The sequence below is a fragment of the Phalangium opilio genome, unplaced genomic scaffold (genome assembly GCF_054372755.1).
Source record: "Phalangium opilio isolate 3A_F unplaced genomic scaffold, DU_Popi_V2 ptg000046l_1, whole genome shotgun sequence".
Taxonomy (NCBI): domain Eukaryota; kingdom Metazoa; phylum Arthropoda; class Arachnida; order Opiliones; family Phalangiidae; genus Phalangium; species Phalangium opilio.
Window position 1 is genome coordinate 3,825,249 of NW_028324169.1, and position 21,085 is coordinate 3,846,333.

At 37.2% G+C, this 21,085-nt stretch overlaps 1 long non-coding RNA gene across 1 annotated transcript; it reads right to left on the reverse strand.

The window, feature by feature from the left end:
• Positions 1-13,932: 13,932 nt before the first annotated feature.
• LOC149676384 (uncharacterized) lies at positions 13,933-14,355 on the reverse strand. The gene is made up of 2 exons (XR_016366746.1): positions 14,294-14,355; positions 13,933-14,142 (listed from the first exon to the last, which is right to left on the reverse strand). It is a non-coding gene; the product is annotated as an uncharacterized LOC149676384 (long non-coding RNA).
• Positions 14,356-21,085: the final 6,730 nt, after the last annotated feature.

The following is a 21,085-nucleotide window of genomic DNA, read 5'->3' on the forward strand; positions in this document are numbered from 1 at the left end:
GTATTATAACCCCGTGAAAGCCCTAGCTCTCGAAGCTTTGTATTATAACCCCGTGAAAGCCCTAGCTCTCGAAGCTTTGTATTATAACCCCGTGAAAGCCCTAGCTCTCGAAGCTTTGTATTATAACCCCGTGAAAGCCCTAGCTCTCGAAGCTTTGTATTATAACCCTGTGAAAGCCCTTGCTCTCGAAGCTTTGTATTATAACCCGAAAGGGTCTGTGAAAGTCCTAGCTCTCGAAGCTTTGTATTATAACCCGAAAGGGTCTGTGAAAGTCCTAGCTCTCGAAGCTTTGTATTATAACCCGAAAGGGTCTGTGAAAGTCCTAGCTCTCGAAGCTTTGTATTATAACCCGAAAGGGTCTGTGAAAGTCCTAGCTCTCGAAGCTTTGTATTATAACCCGAAAGGGTTAGTGAAGTCCTAGCTCTCGAAGCTTTGTAAAGTCAGCCGTAATCAATGGTTGATGGAAATCCTAGCTCTATAGGAGCTTTGTATGATGAAAGAGGTATCTTTGAAAGTAATGCATAATTTAGTGGCGTAGCGTGAGGGGGTGAAAGGATCTCTATTCTAGGGGATTAGATTGTACTGTTTAGTCGAAACTTGAAAGCGCTTACCTAACATTGTAATGCTGATAATATTCATCAAAGCTGCTATAAGTATGCGAGTTGAGAGAAAATTCTCGGAATTGAAATTGATCAAATGTATTAGTCTTCAATGTCTAAGTCGAGATTAACAAATCTCCTTATCTTGACAATCAAACAATAGGTATAAATCAACTTTAATCACCATACTAAAGACTTTGGATTCGAAAAAAAACGCAAAATAAAAGTTTATTTAATGAAATACATTTCATTTTAATCCTTTAGAAAACAGTGAAACATTATCACAGCTTTATTACAGAGCTTAATAAGCATAATTGTGAAAAAAGGAGGGCAGAAAATCTATTGTTAGCCTCGGGTGGGATAAAGTCACGCTACGCCACTACTATAGAAAGGGTTGCCCAAATTGAGTTGAAGTGCTAGCTGTAGAAGCTTTGCATAGTAACTCGGAAGGGTTAGTGATAGTCCTAGCTCTCGAAGCTTTGTATAATAACCCGAAAGGGTTAGAGATAGTCCTAGCTCTCGAAGCTTTGTATTATAACCCGAAAGGGTTAGAGATAGTCCTAGCTCTCGAAGCTTTGTATTATAACCCGAAAGGGTTAGAGATAGTCCTAGCTCTCGAAGCTTTGTATTATAACCCGAAAGGGTTAGAGATAGTCCTAGCTCTCGAAGCTTTGTGTTATAACCCGAAAGGGTTAGTGAAGGTCAGTAGTGAACCACCTAAAATATGGAGTGGAAATTAGGTCATTTAATTGGGTCGCCGCCTTCTAGCGCGCTAGACTTGCGCGTGTATACTCGCGTGAGTCTAGCGGGGGGGAAAACCGGTTTTTTATCCGGGGGGGTTTCTCTGAGTTCGTTTATTGGTCGAGAGTGGGGGTCGCCAATTGATTAGGTCTTTGTTAATTGGTTAAAGGGTTAAGGGCGTGAACTTGTCTCTCTTCAGTCGTGACGTAATCGTCAGAGTTAAATTAGAGTTTGTCTGATAAGAGAGTGCTCTCTTTATGTCGGTTATTCGCCTTGAAGAGAGCAGTGACTTCTAATGGATATCTTCTTACACACTATGCGTTATATAGTGACGTATCAACGATTCAAAGGGCGCGAGGATTTCCAATATATGGTCGCGTATCTTTTAGATCAATGCACTATGTATACAATATGTTTCGAACACCGAGTATCTGAAAGTGGTAAAATCGCTCGTGTTACTAAGAAATGCACGATATATGAAGATAAACCTCCTGAACATCAAGATATCGAGTACCAGAATCAGGTGGAAATTTTGAAGCGATTAATATTTGATAATAGTGACATTATTTTGGAGGATTTACATGACGGACTTTTATTTACCCGATTGGGTCACGGTATAAATCAAACAAGAGTTAAAGCCCCGGAAACGGATTCACTGGCGCCATTGTGTTTAGAAGAAAAAGCCTAATTTTACGGAAATGACTTTATAAAATGTTTACGGGAAGAATTGAGGAAATTAGGGACTCTCGATAGTATCTACGAGGAATATTTATCCTTTTTATTTCCCGGTAGTCGTTAATGTAATCTTCTCTATAAACGCCAATTGATTAGGTCTTTGTTAATTGTTCAGGGGTTTTTAGGACGTGTCTGTACTTGTCTTTATTCGTGACGTAATCGCCAGACTTAGCCTGGTTAAACGATTATTTAACTGATCGAAGACAAAGGGTAGTGGTCAAGGGCCAACACTCTTCTTGGGCACCGGTAGAAAGGGGGGTCCCCCAGGGCTCAGTTTTAAGTCCCCTACTTTTCAACATATTCATCAACACCCTCCCATCGATTGTGCAATCCGCCCTTACACTGCTATTTGCTGACGACACCAAACTCTCATACCATATTTGCTCGACCTCTGACTCACTCCAACTTCAGGCAGATTTGTCCTTAGTTTAATCTTGGGCCACCACGATTGGCCTAAGATTCAACATTGACAAATGTGCAATCCTACATTTAGGTTCCTCAAACCCGCACTTTACGTATCACCTTTACGGGTCTCCCATTAAAACTACTTTATCTGAACCTGACCTAGGGGTTCTAACGGATCCGCACCTCAAATTTTCCAACCACACTAACAAAATAGTAAAACGCATACACTCCCTCTCAGGCCTAGTAAGGCGTACCTTCAACCATAGGGCCCCGAAACTAATTACAACTATATACAAAGCCTTAGCACTACCAATTTTAGACTATGCTTCCCCGATATGGACCCCTTCCTCAACTCTCGATATAAACGCCCTACAAAAGGTCCAAAATAAATTTACAAAATTAACCAAAAACTTTGAAACTATACCAGCCCCAGAACGCCTAAACAAACTTAAATTAGACTCCGTCAGTACGCGTCATCGTATAAATAACCTATGTCTCTAATGACTTCTTTATCGGAGGCTGTGCTAAAAGTACCGGTGAGTCAGACTTAAGTAAATTTCTACTAACACAAGGCTTAACAATCATTGGACTTAGACCTTCGTATAAATCCCAATCTGAGACATCCAATTACCGATGCTATATCCTAAGGACAGCTATGACTGCGGAGGAGGTACTAAGACCTGATATATGGCCACAGGGGATTTCATGCCATCAATTAGGATCAACTAAGACTAACCCCAAAATTTGGGGCACTGATACTACCACGGAAGGACTTGCCTTGTCGAATAGCCCATCCACGAAGTATTTTATTACAAATTGTGATAAAGAAGTCACGCAGAAAGACATTGAAGATCATCTAACAGACATTGGAATAACTGATGTTGTATCCATAACACTTTCAGCTAAATATACCAACTGGACCCTAAGCTACATTGTTGAAACTGGCATCCTACAAGACAAAATAATGTTGGACCCGGTGAATTGGCCCAGCCCTATAAGGGTCCGACATTATAGGGAAAGAGCTGTTGAGAATAGGAACGAATGACCAAAAACAAATAAACGGATGAAAGGCCTACATATCGGTCATGTTAATATACGAAGCTTAAAAGTTCATTTGACAGACATAGCAAATATTCTCTTCAACAACGATATCGATATATTGGCAATTACAGAGACATGGCTTAATCCCCTTATCCCAGATCTAACCCTCAACATTAATGGGTATACTATAATCCGAAAAGATAGAACCAAAAAACGCGGTGGCGGTATTTGTCTTTATTTTAAGGACCATCTCACAATTCGCGAGAAAACAATAGAATATGAACAACCAGAAAACTCTTCCCTGGAACTCTTATGGTGCGTGATTTGTGAAAAGAATACCAAACCAATCAACATTGTGTGTTGTTATTGCCCACCAGGCATCGATTATGTAGCCACTTTTCAGGACCTAGACGTAGTGATCTCCAAAATACAAGACAACGCTGATGTGGAACTCTTGATTATGGGTGACTTTAATACCGATCTACTCCATAGTCAGACGCCCAAAGCTAGAACATTAAAAGCTACCCTGAATAACTTCTATCAAATGGTTAAGACCCCTACAAGAATAACATTAACTAGTGCCACCCTTATCGACCATTTCTATACCACACATCCACAAAATATCAAACATAATGAGGTTATACCAAATGGGGCCTCTGACCATGATATAATCCTAGCTGTCCGAAAAAAAAGTTGTCCACGCCCTCAAAGACAACTAATGTAAGAAATATACGAAAGGTTCAGATAGATGAACTCGTGATGTCACTGGCATCTGACTTAAAGGGTTTGTCGGTTATCGATGTTAATCAAGCCGTCACACAATTAAACGATATAGTACTGAAAAATTTAAACCGTTATATACCATTTAAACAATGTCGAAAATATATTAATCCCCCTCCATGGTTAAATAACGAAATTAAACATCTTATGCACTTACGTGATATCGAAAAAAAGAAATCTTACATTAAACCCTCGGGAATTCTATCCTACCGAAATCTTAGAAACAAGGTTAACTCAATGGTTATAAAAGCCAAAAATAATTATTTTAAAGACCTATTAGCTAAACCCTCAGACTCAACAAACATCTGGAAGAATCTAAAACCTTATTTAAAATGCAAAAAACAAACAATATCATCTTTAACATTGGATCGTAAACTTATAACTGAAAGTAACTTAATGGCGGACATATTTAATAAACATTTTATTAATAATCAAGCCCCCTTAAATGTAATACTAGACAGTTATTCCCCTATCACTCATGAAATACCAGAATTCGCGTTTGAGAATGTTACTGAAAAAACAGTATTCGAAACTATAAAAAAATTGCCGAATAGTAGAGCCACAGGTACGGATGGTATATCGACAGCATACTTGAAGGGCTTGGCCATATTAATAACCCCAATCTTGACTAAAATTATAAATATGTCCTTCGTGACCGGGATTTATCCCGAAAAATGGAAAGAATCCAAGGTAGTGCCGCTTTATAAAACTGGTGACCATACTGAAGTGAATAATTACAGGGGTATTTCAATACTGCAAACAATGTCAAAAATACACGAAAAATGCGCGCACAACCAATTGATGAACTTTTCAATAGGAAACGGTATATTTCATAAATTACAATCAGGCTTTGTACCAGGGCATTCGACTCTTACTGGTACAGTTAATTTACATGAAAGAATAATCAAAGGATTGGAGAATAACAAATTTGTAGGCATTGTTTTTATAGACTTATCTAAGGCTTTTGACTGTGTAAACCATCAGGTCCTCTTAAATATATTAGAAAGTTGTAATCTTAACCGTCACTCATTACTCTGGTTTAAATCTTATCTTGAAAATTGCAGACAACAGGTTTGCCTTAATGGTAGTTATTCGGAATTTGAATATCTTAGATCGGGGGTTCCACAAGGTAGCATACTAGGCCCGTTATTATTTAACCTATATACTAAAGATAACCATACGGCAGTTAAAAAGTCCGATCTTTTAGAATATGCGGATGATATGGCCATAATAAATTCTGATAGTGATTTGGTGTCTTTGACCTCTAAACTCGAAACTGATTTGGATTCATTGCGATTAGAACTTCTACAAAAAGGCCTAAGAATAAACGTCCAACAAACTGTCTTTATGATATTCTCTCCATCTAAAAAAATGAAGTTAGAGGTCAGGGACGTTACAACACTGGGCAATACCGGCATCCAAAGAGTCTCGGTAGTGAAATATTTAGGTATATATATAGATGAGAACCTCAAATGGACCAATCATATTGACTATACTTGTAAAAAAATAAGGAAACGTATTTATTTACTATATCCATTCTTTTGTGCCTTGGACAGAAATTCTTTATGTATTCTTTATAATGCATTGATCCTACCACTATTCGATTATTGTGACATCTTATATACCACTTCAAATAAATCTAACTTAAATCAATTACAAATACTACAAAATGGTTGTGCGAAACGCATCTTACGTAGAGGTAAACGTTGTTCGGCTTCAGAAGCTAGAACGGATTTAGGGTGGTTGAATTTAACCAGTAGGCATCAACTTCACCTTCTTACCTTAATGTATAAAATTATGAAAAACGAGATTCCGGAGTACATTCGCAGTATTTTCAATAATTCTCTTAATGGTCCAAAGAAACATTTTACAAGAGGCAGTGTCCAAAATCTATATGTCGAGAACACTAAGAATATGTATAGTCAAAAAAGTATAAAATCCAGAGGTGTAAAGCTATGGAACACTTTGCCGGAACCAATTAAGAAATCAATATCAATTTCTGTATTTAAACGTGAACTCATAAACTACTTTAAAACTAAAACTTAGATTTTGAAAACTTTAATGATTGTATATAGATGAATAACAAATCTGTAACTTAAAATTAACTTAGCTCACGAATTAATATTGACTGTACATGGAAATTAATTATTTTAAAACTCTAAAACTTAAAATTGTAATTTAAAACTGGACTCCCTTGTAAACCAGACTCTAGCCTGAATGGGAAAATCCACGAAATAAAGCTTATTATTATTATTATTATTACTTCTTCAACAATAAACTTGCGTTAAGTATCGACACTTTCTTCAGTCCGACCCTTTCACAATCAACCAGAGGTCACTCCCGTAAACTCCAAAAACCTACGGCAAAAACAACCACTAGGCAACACCACTTCACTAACACAGTCATCACTGATTGGAATGCCCTACCAGAATCACTCGTGACAATCACTAATAAAACTAAATTTCGCACTGAATTATCCCTCCATTTTGCTAAGTCGAAGTCACAATCACACTCTTAATAAATTTCACAAAACATTTCTACCCCTCCCTCACCCCAAATTTAAATTCCGTTTTTTTTTCTATCAATTCCCCCATTTTTAATTATTTAATGTAAACCCATACATCATTTACCGTGTATATGCCGAATTGCCGATCTCATTATGTTGTTTATGTTACAATTTTACTAAATTCGTTCTCATAATATTGTTCATCTCACAATTTATTACCATTGTACTAAATATTGTTACAAAAAAAAATACTACCCAAGCCAAAAAGGCTTACATGTATTCAACCCAAATAAAATAAATAAATAAAAGAGTTTGTTTGATAAGAGAGCGATCTCTCTTTATCTCGGTTATTCGACGAACGCCTTGAAGAGAGCAGTGACTTATAGATCTTCTTACACAGAATGCGTAGATTTATTATCTGTTAACGTCTCGAATTTCACTCGAGACAATTTTCTTTACGTCTACATGTTATCCGTTACTCGGTCATTGCGCTAGAAAGATATTACTATCAGAAAATTGACTAAACAAGATGTCGCGAATACGTTTAATGGTATTGACAGCGCTGTGTTGAAGAGAATACCTATTTTTCATATATAAAATAACGTAAATAAAGGCCTTTGTCGGCGATAAGACAAGTTAGTTATAAAATTGTCGATAACTAATTTTATCCCTAAGCTTTACAACGAGTTGGATAAAAAATAAAGAGAAACAGATATCATGAAATATGAAATTCAATATTATTGTATCTATACAGACTTAATGACGCAAATAAAGGCGTTCATCGGCGATAGGACAAGTTAGTTATAAATTGTCGATAACATAATTTAGCCCTATGGTTATAAATGAACGAGTAACTGGATAAAATAAAGAGATATGGTTGAAGACTTGGAAAAATAAAAGATGAAATTTAATATCACTGTATATGTATAGATATAATGATGAAAAATAAAGGCGTTCATCGGCGATGGGAAAATTTTATAAATTGTTTATAACTAAGTTTAATCTTGACCCAAGGTTTCATTCGAACTAGTTGCATAAAACTAAAGAGAAGCAGATATGGTTGAAGGTTTAAAAATAAAAGATATACGAATGAAAATTAATAAATCCATACCACAGTAACGATAATAAGTAATATGACTCCGTTTATGTGTAACGAGCTATTCACACCCCTTACATTAAAGAATAGATCTCTTTGACTTAAAGCTAGAAAAGGCAACACCCATTTAGTATAAAAGATCAGACTTAAAGAACGAGATTCATTCGTACCGAAAAAATACTTTACTAACAAATATAGAAGATGCGTTCTAACAGTTAATCACATACAGGCTCCGCTCGAACATGGTGCTATTAAAATATCTTAACAATGGATTCATTTTTACGGTTCGAGCCTCGTAACCAGAAAAGGTTCCATTGAGGAGAAGGAAAAGGCCTGGGTTTTATTATTGGTTAGTAACGCCCACGCCTTTTCCTTTTCCCATACGGTTCTATAATCATCTCTTCGAAAACGGTTCTATCGGGGAAGATATTTATCGTAACAGTGTTTCAAGATCTAAATAGAAGGTGAGTTCTAACAGTTAAAATATATAAAAGCGCGGCATTCACGGATGAAATTCATTCGTGTCGAAATAACGATGCTATCAACTAGTTTTTAAGATTGGTGAGTACTAAATATTTATCATTGGATCATTAAATTTCTGGGAAAATTGGTATTCATTTGCTTTCGGAAAGAAATATAGTTAGATTTGAAGTGCTTTCCCGCTAAAAAATGTCGGACACTTCATCGTCGGACACTTCATGGTCAGACGATGAGGTTAAACCAGTCGATTTATCTACTAAATTTCGACCAGAGCTATATTATGCGATAGATAAAACATCAAACCGTGTATCTAGGAAATATAGATGCGTTACAACCGAATATAACGTTAAATTCCGCAACTTAGAAGAACTTAAATTAATAAATATTCACGATCAACTTTCCCAAATTTTGAATTCTCTCATAACTCATGTTACGCGAAATGCTGAAGAATATAATTTAATAAGATTCGCCCTGAGCTCTGACGCTTTAGAGAACCCTATCAATTTAAGATTCATGGCTATAAATGAATTAACTTCTGATCGGTTACTAGCTAGTATTGAAAAGGTGGCGCAGTCTAAGCGTAATCTTATACTTGAGGGTACCCTAAAAATTGATGTTATTCTTCTAAAATGTAAAGTTCCAATGGCAGGTACCTTCCTTATCTAGTTTTTGGGCTTATATGTTAAAGATATTTAAGCCATCTCGACCCGTCCGCAACCACAAATGAGAAAACGGACCTCTAAACATCGGGTCACGTTTTCCCACCTTGTTAAAGTGAGAGTGATACCGTACGAAGGTCGAGTCAACTACGAGTTCATAGACGATATTAGAGAACGTTTTAAAAATGAAGAACGGGTTAGAATATCGCCTTCGCTTAGAAACACCGATGACCATTTTACTGGCTGGCCCAAGCAGCTCGGGGAAAACAACGTGGGTAATAAATTTACTCAAATATAAAGATATTATCATGGACAAACTTCCTGATAGAATAGTCTATTGTTATAGTGTTTATCAGGACATTTTTGATGAACTGAAACTCTTTTTACCTATTGAATTCCACGAAGGACTAATTCCTAACGATCCTGATTTTTTGATAAGAGAATAAATAATCTTTTAATCCTAGACGATCTAGCTAACACCTGTACCAAACAGGAGTTTATAAGTAATCTTTTTTGTGTCGGGAGTCATCATTTATCTTTAAGCATCGTGCTGCTGTCTCAAAATGTCTTTAACCCAGGTAAATATTCTAGAAATATATCATTGAACTATTCTTATATCGTTATGTTTAAAAATCCTAGGGATAATAACCAGGTTCGCTATTTAAGTCGTCTGCTTTTTCCTACAGACACCAAACGCCTAACAGAAGCGTACGAAGAGTGTACCGAAAAAGCGTATTCTTATATATTAATAGATCTAAAACAAAGTACTGATAATAGTTTAAGACTTAGGTCCAATATATTCCCCAATGAAGGACCGATGGTAATCTACGTTAGAAAATAATAATCCATAAAATATAAATCTCAATTTATTTAACCTCATTTCGAGACCAGCCTTTACCCGTGTCGGTTAGGAACCAATTACCCTTTTTAAATCTCTTGCGTAAAAGCGGTGTGAAACAAAGAAAACTTTTATTATCAAAGTGTACGCGACCCCAATTGGATTGTATAAGCGGTATTCCATTGAATCGACATAACAAGTTGGGAAAGCCAAAATATTACCTCTCCGAGTGGAGATGACTATCACTACCCCTTAAACAACCTAAATATATGCATCTATCGCTTTTTTTAATTCTTTGCAAGTGCAGGAATTGAATTTTAAAATAGTCAATTGTTCAAGCCTTTTCAATATCTCTCAATTGCTGTGGAAACTCTACTCTCTCGCTATACCTCAACCGCATTCTTAGTCTACCAGTATGATTTGTAACATTTGTCCATATCAAAGCTGAATCATACCTTGCCACACAAAAAGCAAATGTGCCCAAATCATGGAAGCCACAACCCAATCACACATAAGCTAGGCTCCCACTTAACCAAAATAATTATTAAACAGTTAAATACTCACAAAGGTTGGCAAAATCAATCTCCTTCAGTAATACGTAAGGCTTAATTATATTATTTGCCGAACAAAATTAATCGAGCAAATCTAACACTTAACTTCTTCCTTCGAAATTCTATCAAAGAATGATTCAACTGTTTAAAAAAAGGTTTTTTTCGCAAATAGGGCGCTATCATATCAACCGCAATTCCGTCATATTTAAAAAATATACATGGCCAACACTTTTTTAGACACAATAGTGGAAGTTTTAGTCTCATTTAAAACATGTAAAACAATTATCTCATCTACAAATAGCTTACACATGTCTTTTTTTACCAATATCTAGCCGTTTGGATTTTTCTAAACCAATCTTACCACCAAAATATTTTTTGATATAGAATAAATGTTCTATGTTCTTCATTTTTGAAAATATATTTTTTAGCGTTTGTAATGATTACTCTCTACACCTACACTAATCTAACAAGGAGTATAAATCCACTAGTGGAAGCGGTGTTTTTATTGAAAATATATTTTTTAAGCATTAAATCTAACTGGGAGTAATATGAAAGGAGTAGAAGCTTATCTGTCTTAGGAAATATGAAATTTTATCTTAACAGTTCGTTAAATCATAAGTTTATAACGAAAAAACGCGGAAGGGGAAAACGAGCAGACAACAACGATTTTTGGGGGTAGAAGTTTAAGAGCGCCATCTGTCGTCCGTGCCAAAGTTGAACTTCCACTCGAAGGCAATGGGAAAGTGGATAAAATAATGCCATCAGCTATTTAACTGCGTCGATATATTTAACGACTTGACCCATGACATGCCCTTAACACTGGCTTCTATGAATCCTATTTATTCTTGGATGCTAGGAAACTTGGTAGACGTAACAGTCTGTACCAAGTACCCAAGCATCCTTCAATAAACGCCTGGCAACATTGTGGTACGCATGGTACAACTAAAAAATAGGATGTGTATTTATCTTTCGACTCACTCCAAGCCTTTAAGCCCTCAATACAGAGGATTTGAAACACTATCGTAATTCCTAGTGTCTCGAATCTCTACGTTCCTGTCCATTATGAACAGTGCTGAGAGAATGATACATCAGAAAGAGCCATTCAAATCGAATTGCCGAAAATATTATCCATATTTTCATTTCATATAACTGAGAAAACAAATTATTATGGTTCTGAGAGGAGCTTCCCATTTTGGTTGTTGTTCTCAAAAATATATCGCAATGCACGGGCCTCGATAGATATTGGAGGCAATGAAGGAAATATATCACAATGCACGGGCCTTGATAGATAGAGGAGGCAATGTAGGAAACATAACGCAATGCACGGGCCTTGATAGATATAGGAGGCAATGATTTAACGACTTCGGTACTTGGGTTTATCTTTAATATATAAATAAATATAATTATTTTTAATTATTTTAATCGCCAGTAAATAACTTTAAAAATAGTTAAATCGTTTAAAATAAAGTTGTTCATAATATCTTTCGAATCTTTGCTAATATTGACGTTTAAAGTGAAGGGTACCCTTCTTGCCCGCTTTCTTCAAATTTTGGGGTATATATACGTTTCGATTCCATTATAATAATAGATAAAAACGCATTCGCGTGAACCTTTGGTGGAAGCCCTGCCATTGGGAGGCTAGACGTTTCTCGTAACCCTAGCTGATCGCCGCGTATATCTTAAAACCAAATAATAGATAAAAACGCATTCGCGTGAACCGATGGTGGAAGCCCTGCCATTGGGAGGATAGACGTTTCTCGTAACCCTAGCCGCTCGCCGCGTATATCTTGAAACCAAACGATGACGGTGGAAAAGAAGCCAGAATGTACTGACCGGCGTCCATGTGGAATGGACAAAAGACCTGAAGATGGTGGTGCATAGAAGCTGGTGTCAATGTGGAATTGACGAAGAACAGAAGATGGTGGTGCATAGAAGCTGGTGTCAATGTGGAATTGACGAAGAACAGAAGATGGTAGTGTATAGAAGCTGGTGTCAATGTGGAATTGACGAAGAACAGAAGATGGTGGTGCATAGAAGCTGGAGTCAAAGTGAAATTGACGAAGAACAGAAGTTGGTGGTGCTTGGAAGCAAGCACGTACAGACTAGTGTCCATGTGGGATGGACAAAGACTAGCAGATTGTGGTCCTTAGAAGCCAGTTAGTAAAGACTGGTGTTGGTAGATGAATGACCAAATTTCCGTGAACCGCGAACGCGTTCCGGAAATCGGGTATTTGTTTGCTCCGATTTGTAAACTGCGAACGCGGTCACGTGGGGTCTGACAGACAGACACACAGACACACAGACAGACAGACAGACACGGCCGGTGTAATACCTCTCCGTGACATACGTCACTCGGAGAGGTAAAAAGAAAAGACTTCAACGTTACAAAAACGTTATAAGGTATTTATCCAAGAGAGGTTTAAGCGACAAAAAGAGGCAACAGGTGTTAATTAAACAGGTAGGAGGATTCTGGCCGGCGTTGCTTTCAATGTTAATACCGACAATAGCTTCGGTCTTTACTAGATAATGAAAAAGTGCGTTTTAGTACCAGCGGCTTTATTGACGGACAATCAAAAGGAAGTTAACAGTTTAGACAACGCCATTAAAGAGGTACTGAGAAAACCTGGTTCTGCCGAGGAAAAATTGAAGGAGTACCTTTTAACTCTTCAAAAATATTTATCTTTAAAGAGTTTAGCGGAGCCACCAAGCGTTACTATCTTGCCACCTACAACGAATTCGTCTTTTCCAGCACCCGGAGTGTCGAGTAAAATACAGCCTCTAAGTCCTTCATCCTCGTCTTGGATTCCTCCATCGTGGCCTACCCCTATCCAGAATATACCTATTAATATCTCTACCCCCTCCCAAAATGTCCCTACTAATATCGCTACCCCTTCCCAAAGTATCCCTTTTAATATCTCTAGCTCTTCCCAAAGTATCCCTTTTAATATCTCCTCGAGTCTGACTACCCCACAGCCTATAATGAGTAGTACAGCAATGGGTCAAACACCGGCGATATCGTTTACTACGCCAGCGTCACTCTCTCGAACGACCGGTATGCCAATTTTAACACCCATGGGACCCGTGGTACCGAAACAGTCCGGGACGTCTCAAACGCCTAGTATGCCAGTTTTAACACCCATGGTACCGAATCAACCCGTGGCGTCTCAAATTCAACAGGCCTTATCAACGAAGGGCGCTTCTGGTTCAAAGTTCCGGAAACTTAACCCTAACGATGAGACTTCGCCGAAAAAAAGACTCGCGAAAATTCCATCTACGAAATCAGAACCGTACCCTACACAAGCCAAAATAAAAAAGATCGCGAAGCTAGCTTGAAAGAGCTTCAAAAGCCCGAATCTAAGATCGAATGGGTAACTTATAGAAAGGCAAAAAAATAACCTTAATAATGATTATTACATTTTATATAAAAGCATCTAACTCATTATATTGAAAAACACGTATCTGATTATATAAAAGCATGATAATTACAATTTATATAAAAAATTATAACCGAATAATAAATATTTTTATTCTCGCATTCAATACAAATGTATCTGATTATTAAACATTACAACTTTAATATTTTATTGATTACATTTTTCATATCTATGTCTTAACAAGTGAAGGCAGATATTCCATAAAGATAAGGCGTCGTTAATTTCCGTTTTATTTTCATACATTTTCAGAACTCTTTGAAACGAATTTCCCAGACATCTTTGAATAAGGAAGAATATACAATGAGGTCCGCAACAAAGGGAGAACATATCTTGAATTAATTTATCGTTATAGATCCATCTGGACGCGTATTTGGCCAGGTTAATTTTATACGTATCCGGGCTCTGCCCGTAGCTGCAGAAAAAATTACCTTCATCGTTTTCAACGTAAATGGCGACCCAATGAAGCCCAGGATCCTCGGCTCTCTCCGTGTTCAGAACAAAACAAAATTTCTTCTTTTTATGTTTCCTGGGTAGCATGTCTCTAGGAAAAGTACCTAGGTAGTAGGGTTTTGTCCTCTGGTCGCATGATAATATTTTTTTTATTTGTAACGTATTCATAACACTTTAGATAGTTCGTATTCGTAAAACGTTCCTTTAATTATCTCGTTATTTTTGTCTTTAACGACGTATACTGGAGGATTACGGTATAAAACCTTATCAATAAAAAAATCTCTTTAGTAAAGTAGCCTTTATATCCCTTTGAAAAGGTTTTTTCAAATTTACTCAACCTTACTAAATCACCTTCTTTTAGCTTTGGTTTTGTCCCAGGTTTAATGGTACCGAAAAGACGGTACCACACCTTATGCTCATTTTGTAGATTAACATTGACTGGCGTGATACCCGTTGAGCGGTGTATCGAGTAATTGTAAGCCTTAACTATTTTTGGTAACGCACTCAGATAGCTACGAGTATCCGCGCTAGTCTTGAATTTGTGTATTTTCTCTTGAACCGTTCTGTTAAATCTCTCGCAGATCGCAATTTTTTTATTCCCGTAAGCTACGTAGTGATGAATACCTTTCTCTTTAAAATATTGCTGAACTGGTTTAGCTAAAAATTCAGAGCCGGCGTCCGTATTTATATTCGTGGGTACAACATCTTTATGTATTATTTTGAAAGCTCTTATAACTTCCGCGGAAGTCTTGTTTTTAATAGGTATAACGTAGGCGTATTTACTCAAAACATCTCCATACTTAACAAATATTTCATACCCTTGTTGTATCTGGAATGTTTATCTAAAACTAATAAATCAGCCTGATGAGTCTCATCCATAGATGTCACTGTAATTTTGTTGCGAGGAAACTTTAATCGACGATAACGATGAATAGTATAGGTGGGTTGTTTTAATAGAAAACTCTCAACTTCTTTCCTCGAAGACTGAGGAACTCCTTTCATTAATTTATCCAATCCGGAAAAAGAGGAGGGATTTTCGGGGTCGTAGTACGCGTTTGAGAGAGACATTTTTTCTAAACAAGATCGAAAATGATATCTGATAATATAACGTAGTTGTAGGGTATTATATAAGAGGGAGAGATACAATTTTCTGGAATATTTTCTAAATAAGGAAAAAATTGATATATAAGGTAGGTATAGGAAACGCAACAATAATAGTAATTTATATTTTATTCGGTTACTTAAAAATTAACAATACATTGTTTTTAGACCGACAAAATTTCCAAGAATATATTTTAAATAGATACATCATTAAACACTGGATCATTTAGGACATTAGCTTCGGTAGTGGTTGTTCTCTGGCGAATATCTCCTGGTCCCTTGGCACCGTTTATCGAGTAATTTCGATATTAAATTCATTTTGCTCTTCTCCGAGGTAACGCATTCCAACGATTTCAAATCCTCTCGGAATATTTTCAGACGCCTTAGAGTAATCCATGACCCAATACACGCGAGATAAGAGTGATATATATTTTTTAACCGTACATTAGTTCAGTTTTTAGACCGACAAAGTTTCCGAGAATATCGTTAAATAAAATTGAGACGTCGTCTTCGTAATCTCCGTATTCCTCGACAAACGATTCTAGAATTCTTTCGCAGTTAAGCAACGGAATAGCCCTAATTAGGTTTTTCTCCACTCTCTCGCTGCAATTAGTATCCGTGGGTAAACAAGTGATATCGTGGGCGATTTCGTTAAGACAGCTGATATTTTCGCACGAATCAGTGAAATTAAATAAAATATTGGTCAAACTGTCCAAGATAATCTTCTTCATTATTTCTCTGGCCTCTTCTTTTCGCTTTAATTCGCTACCAATGACATTTTTCAAGTTCTTTAACCTTAACCAACTGTCCTTATTTAATGAAAATCCTTTCGATGTTGAGAATAGAATATTATATCTATTATTTGATCCTCTAATATATTTACGAATATCAACTATTTTTCCTCTCTGACATACGAAGCATTCTAGTTTAACTCTCTGAGTACCGTCAACTAACCAAGTCAGAAATCGTCCCGTTATTCCGTTAAAGAAAGCGTCAATATCCGCTTCAAAAGTCCATATACTATTCCAAATACAACTGTCGAAAGACGCTTCGGTTTTAGTATCGAGTCGTTTGACATTGAAGACGGGAAGAATTCCGCTTCCAACGTAAATGTTTTGCTTCTCCGATAGGTAGTGTACTTGATTCATCTCTAACCGGTTATGAGAGAATGCTTCTTAAATCAGAGGTTATATAGAGCCTTTTTACTCGGGATTAAATAACACCGAGCGATCCATAGTTATCATGATAGAATTTTCGAATTCGGAATATATTATGCACGTGACATTGTGTGGTAAATTGTTTTTAAATTTCATATTGATACGTAGATTTCCTTGTCGGGGCAAAGAAAGATGACTAGCCCCCGCATTTTCATCCGGGCTTAAATCTAGGCAATACAAAGCGTAACCTTTTTTGTACTCTTCGTACGTGATAAAATTTCCCTTGTTTTTTCTGTATGTGTTTAGAGAGGTGAATAACGACATGTACTCTCGAGTGTATAGATTGTTTTCGTAATCAGGCGTAAAGGCTTCCGAAGGATAGGTATCAGTACCGACGTTGACGGATAGGTAATTAAGATCAAAAGTTTCAAAATTAAAGGGATTTAAAGAATGACTACCATTAAAGGCCGAGTTTCGAACTAGACCTATAATTACTCTTTGAGGTATTTTACCTAAGAAGACGTTTTCTCGATTAACGTCGTTCATTCCAGCTGGAATTGAAAAGGTTTTCACGACTGTTTGATTCAAAGGATAGATGGCGCTGGTTTGCTCTAATAGCGTAGCGTGGGCTAACATTATTTCGGGATTTATTTTTAGTCTTTTAACGTACAATGAGGCATTATCGATAACCACTTTATATTTCTTATCAGCGGCTTCTTTCGATATTACGCAAAACTCTGGTTTGGATCGAATAAGCCTAAATCTAACGTCTACATTATTCAATAGGAAACGATTTAAGCGACAAATATCAACGTGTAACGGGGCGTATAAATCTATCGTACTCGATACCTTGGCTCTCTCGGCTCTTCTTAATATCCCATTGGTAGTAAGATTATTATTGGCTGCCACCCAGGCGGAATCGGGATCGATCGGATTATCCTTATAATATAAGCCTAGATTTAGTTGGCTTTCTTTAGCATCTATACCGTAATTTAATAAATTCTCGAGATAAGCGATATAAGGGGCTCCTTGGTTAGGGGACTGAACGCTCGTGTTTCCTAAAAAGACGTCTATTTGGGAAAAGAGGGCGGCGTGTAAAAGATTAACCGGAGCTACTTTTTTTTCAGCCGCTGGTACGTCGGTGCCGTCCAAATGAAGCACCCTGACCTTCAGCCTTAACCTAGTTTTAGAAAGGTCGATATAATGTTCGCTCGTGCCAGGGACAAAAAATTCCAAAGGTCCACTATCCGTTACGGAGCTTAAATGTTGATAACTTTCGTCGCTACTAGTTATAATGTTAGCGTTCAAAGGGGGTGTCGCGAATAGGTCTAATTCCCCCATCATGCCTTCGAATTGGGCCATCTTGTTTTACGATAAAAAATCGGCCTTTGATCTACTTTTCTTCTTTCGTATCTTCTGACGTTTCCGTCGAATACCAGACCCGTACTGAGAATTAGCCAGACTATCACCCGCTTTATGAATTAAATTTGAGCCCGCTATTTTTAGATTCCTTTTGAACGCTCTCTTGGGTTCTTCTCCAGCGCTCAAATCTTGAATAAACCTTCCACCAAGTCCTAAAGCTTCTTTACCCACGCTCTTAGCTATCGGTTTCGCTAGAGGAGTTAACATTCTCATCAAAGCTCTAAAAATGCCTCCTAATCCAGATCCTTTTTGCACTAATACACCTGGTGGAGATCCAAGGAACTGTTCCTGATAATAGGACACGTACCTATTAGGTCGAGACATGTCGTCTAAAGTGAATTTTGATAATGATGCGATCCGATATAAAGGATATAGGAGCGTCGGCTTCGTCTCTAATATCAATTTTGATAGTTTCAATTTCGTTGGATCTTATAGGATAATAGTCTATAGTATCGTATGTGATAATTTTCTCCGACGTATCGTTTTTAGTGGGAATGACGCGTAGAAGAGGTTTGAAACCAGAGCCTATAAACTGGGGGTATATCAGATCAGTGTAAACGTATAAATATTGACTGACTAAATCCGGTTTGAAGTTGGCGTTTGCAGACCCTAATAGACGATTAGTTTGGTCACCGAATCCTAACATAGAACCTAATTTGTTATGAACGCCTCTTATCAGTCATTATTCGAACGATACCGTTATCGTTTAACGAGATATTAAACCGAGATTGATGAGCTTCGGGTATCGCTCTATTCATAGCTTCCAAATAGGGCGTCGACACTATAGGGTCCCTCAGGAATCTTTACCGTTACCATACGATTTTGAAGTTTTAAAGTTTTTTTCAATTTTATCTCGATATAATTATTGGTGTAGTTTATCGTAATATTTCTAGCTTGTTGAGACAATGGAATGGGACAAATGTATTCTCCAGTAATGTACTCGTCCGTTTCGAATCCTAAAACCTGAGCCAGAGGGCCAGGAGCTAGCCTGGCCTGGTGACCGGCATCGACTGAAAATTTAACTCTCTTGATAGGAGGCCCAGTCGGGGCTGACATATCTATAACCTGTATTTTCACGGGAAAATTCTGTTTTTCAAGCTGAACGGTTAAGTCACGCACCAGGTTATTCTGCATTGAAAAAAAATACGGCGTTTCCATTTTTATCTTTCGAACCTTCGTACTTTTGCGGTATTAACTCTACTCTTCTAACGTCCCAGCCATCATTCGTTAAATATCGTTCAGGTACCTGTATTTCGAAAGAGTTACAGGTATTGTCTATTACGGTTGAAATTTTCGGTGTTAATATTTCCGATAAACCAACTTCCCATTCGTTTGAAAGAATAATTGGTTTACCTAATTTTACCGTGAAAGACGATTGTGAATTATCGGAATATTCATCAGTTTTGTCACTTAACAGAGTAACGAAAAAAGAATTGACCGACATAATTGATATTTTATTTAAAAATGAATGAGGATTTACACGTTATTCAATTTTATTTAGAAATAAAAGGTTGAACTCGATGTGATGGTTAGAGCGGGGTTCGATCTCGCGACCTATTGATTGGCGAACAAACGCGCTAACCACTACACCGAGAGCAACCTTAATCGCTTCCTACGTTTTAGAGAAGATTACATTAACATATACTTGGAAATCAAACTGGTAAATGGTCATGATAAAAACTATCAGGAGTACCGAATTTATTCATTTGTTCCTGTATGTATTTTATAAAGTCATTTCCGTAAAATTCGGCTTTTTCTTCTAAACACAATGGCGCCGGTGAATCCGTTTCCGGGGCTTTGGCTCTTGGTTGATTTATACCGTGACCCAATCGGGTAAATAACAGCCCGTCATCTAATTCCTCCAAAATAATGGTACTTCTAGGTAATATGAATCGTTTCAAAATTTCCACCTGATTCTGATACTCGATATCTTTTTCTTGAGGCTCTCTATCTTTAAACATCGGGCATTTCTTCGTAACACGAGCGATTTTCCCACTTTCAGATACTCGGTGTTCGAAACATATTGTATACATAGCGCATTGATCTAAAAGATACGCGACCATATATTGAAAATCCTCGCGCCCTTTGAATCGTTGATACGTCACTATATAACGCATTTTGTAAGATCTCCCTCGGAAGTCACTGCTCTCTTCAAGGCGTTCGTCGAATAACCGAGATAAAGAGAGATCGCTCTCTTATCAAACAAACTCTTATTTAAGTCTGGCGATTACGTCACGACTAAAGACAAGTACAGACACGTCCTAAAAACCGTTTAACCATATAGAGGGAAAATTTTTAAAATTATTTCCAAATTTTTGGATTCATTATCGCAGAATTTAATCATGATGTAATCACTACATTGTTTTTAACATTTTATTTCAAAATTTGATTTGTTTTTTACACCATTGACATATTCGTGTTTATATATGTGTCAGGAAATAGTGAATATTGTAAAAGTAAAGGATAGAGACCAAAAAGCGCAACTACTGGGTTCATCGTCAACATTCCCAAAATAATTCCTACAGGTACAGTTATAGGAAGTAGAATAATATATGTTCCAGCTATAAAAGAATATTCGATTCCAGCCTGTATAACCCGCAATATACAACATCTATTTTTACAATATTCTTTAGTCTTGGATTTGTTTGTACTTGAAACGTATTTCTCCGTTACTGACACATCTCTCCCAGACTCGTCGTTAGAACAATTTATAGGTATGTTACATGTTGAAAACCCTTTAACAAGCGGACATTCCAGGGAATATTTTCGATGCTCCTCATTCTCCATTAGAAGTCACTGCTCTCTTCAAGGCGAATAACCGAGATAAAGAGAGCACTCTCTTATCAGACAAACTCTATCTGGCGATTACGTCACGACTAAAGAAGTTCACGCCCTCAACCCTTTAACAAAGACCTAATCAATTGGCGACCCCCACTCTCGACCAATAAACGAACTCAGACAAACCCCCCCCGGATAAAAAACCGGTTTCCCCCCGCTAGACTCACGCGAGTATACACGCGCGAGTCAGCGCGCTAGAAGGCTGGCGACCCAATTAAATGACCTAATTTCCACTCCATATTTTAGGTGGTT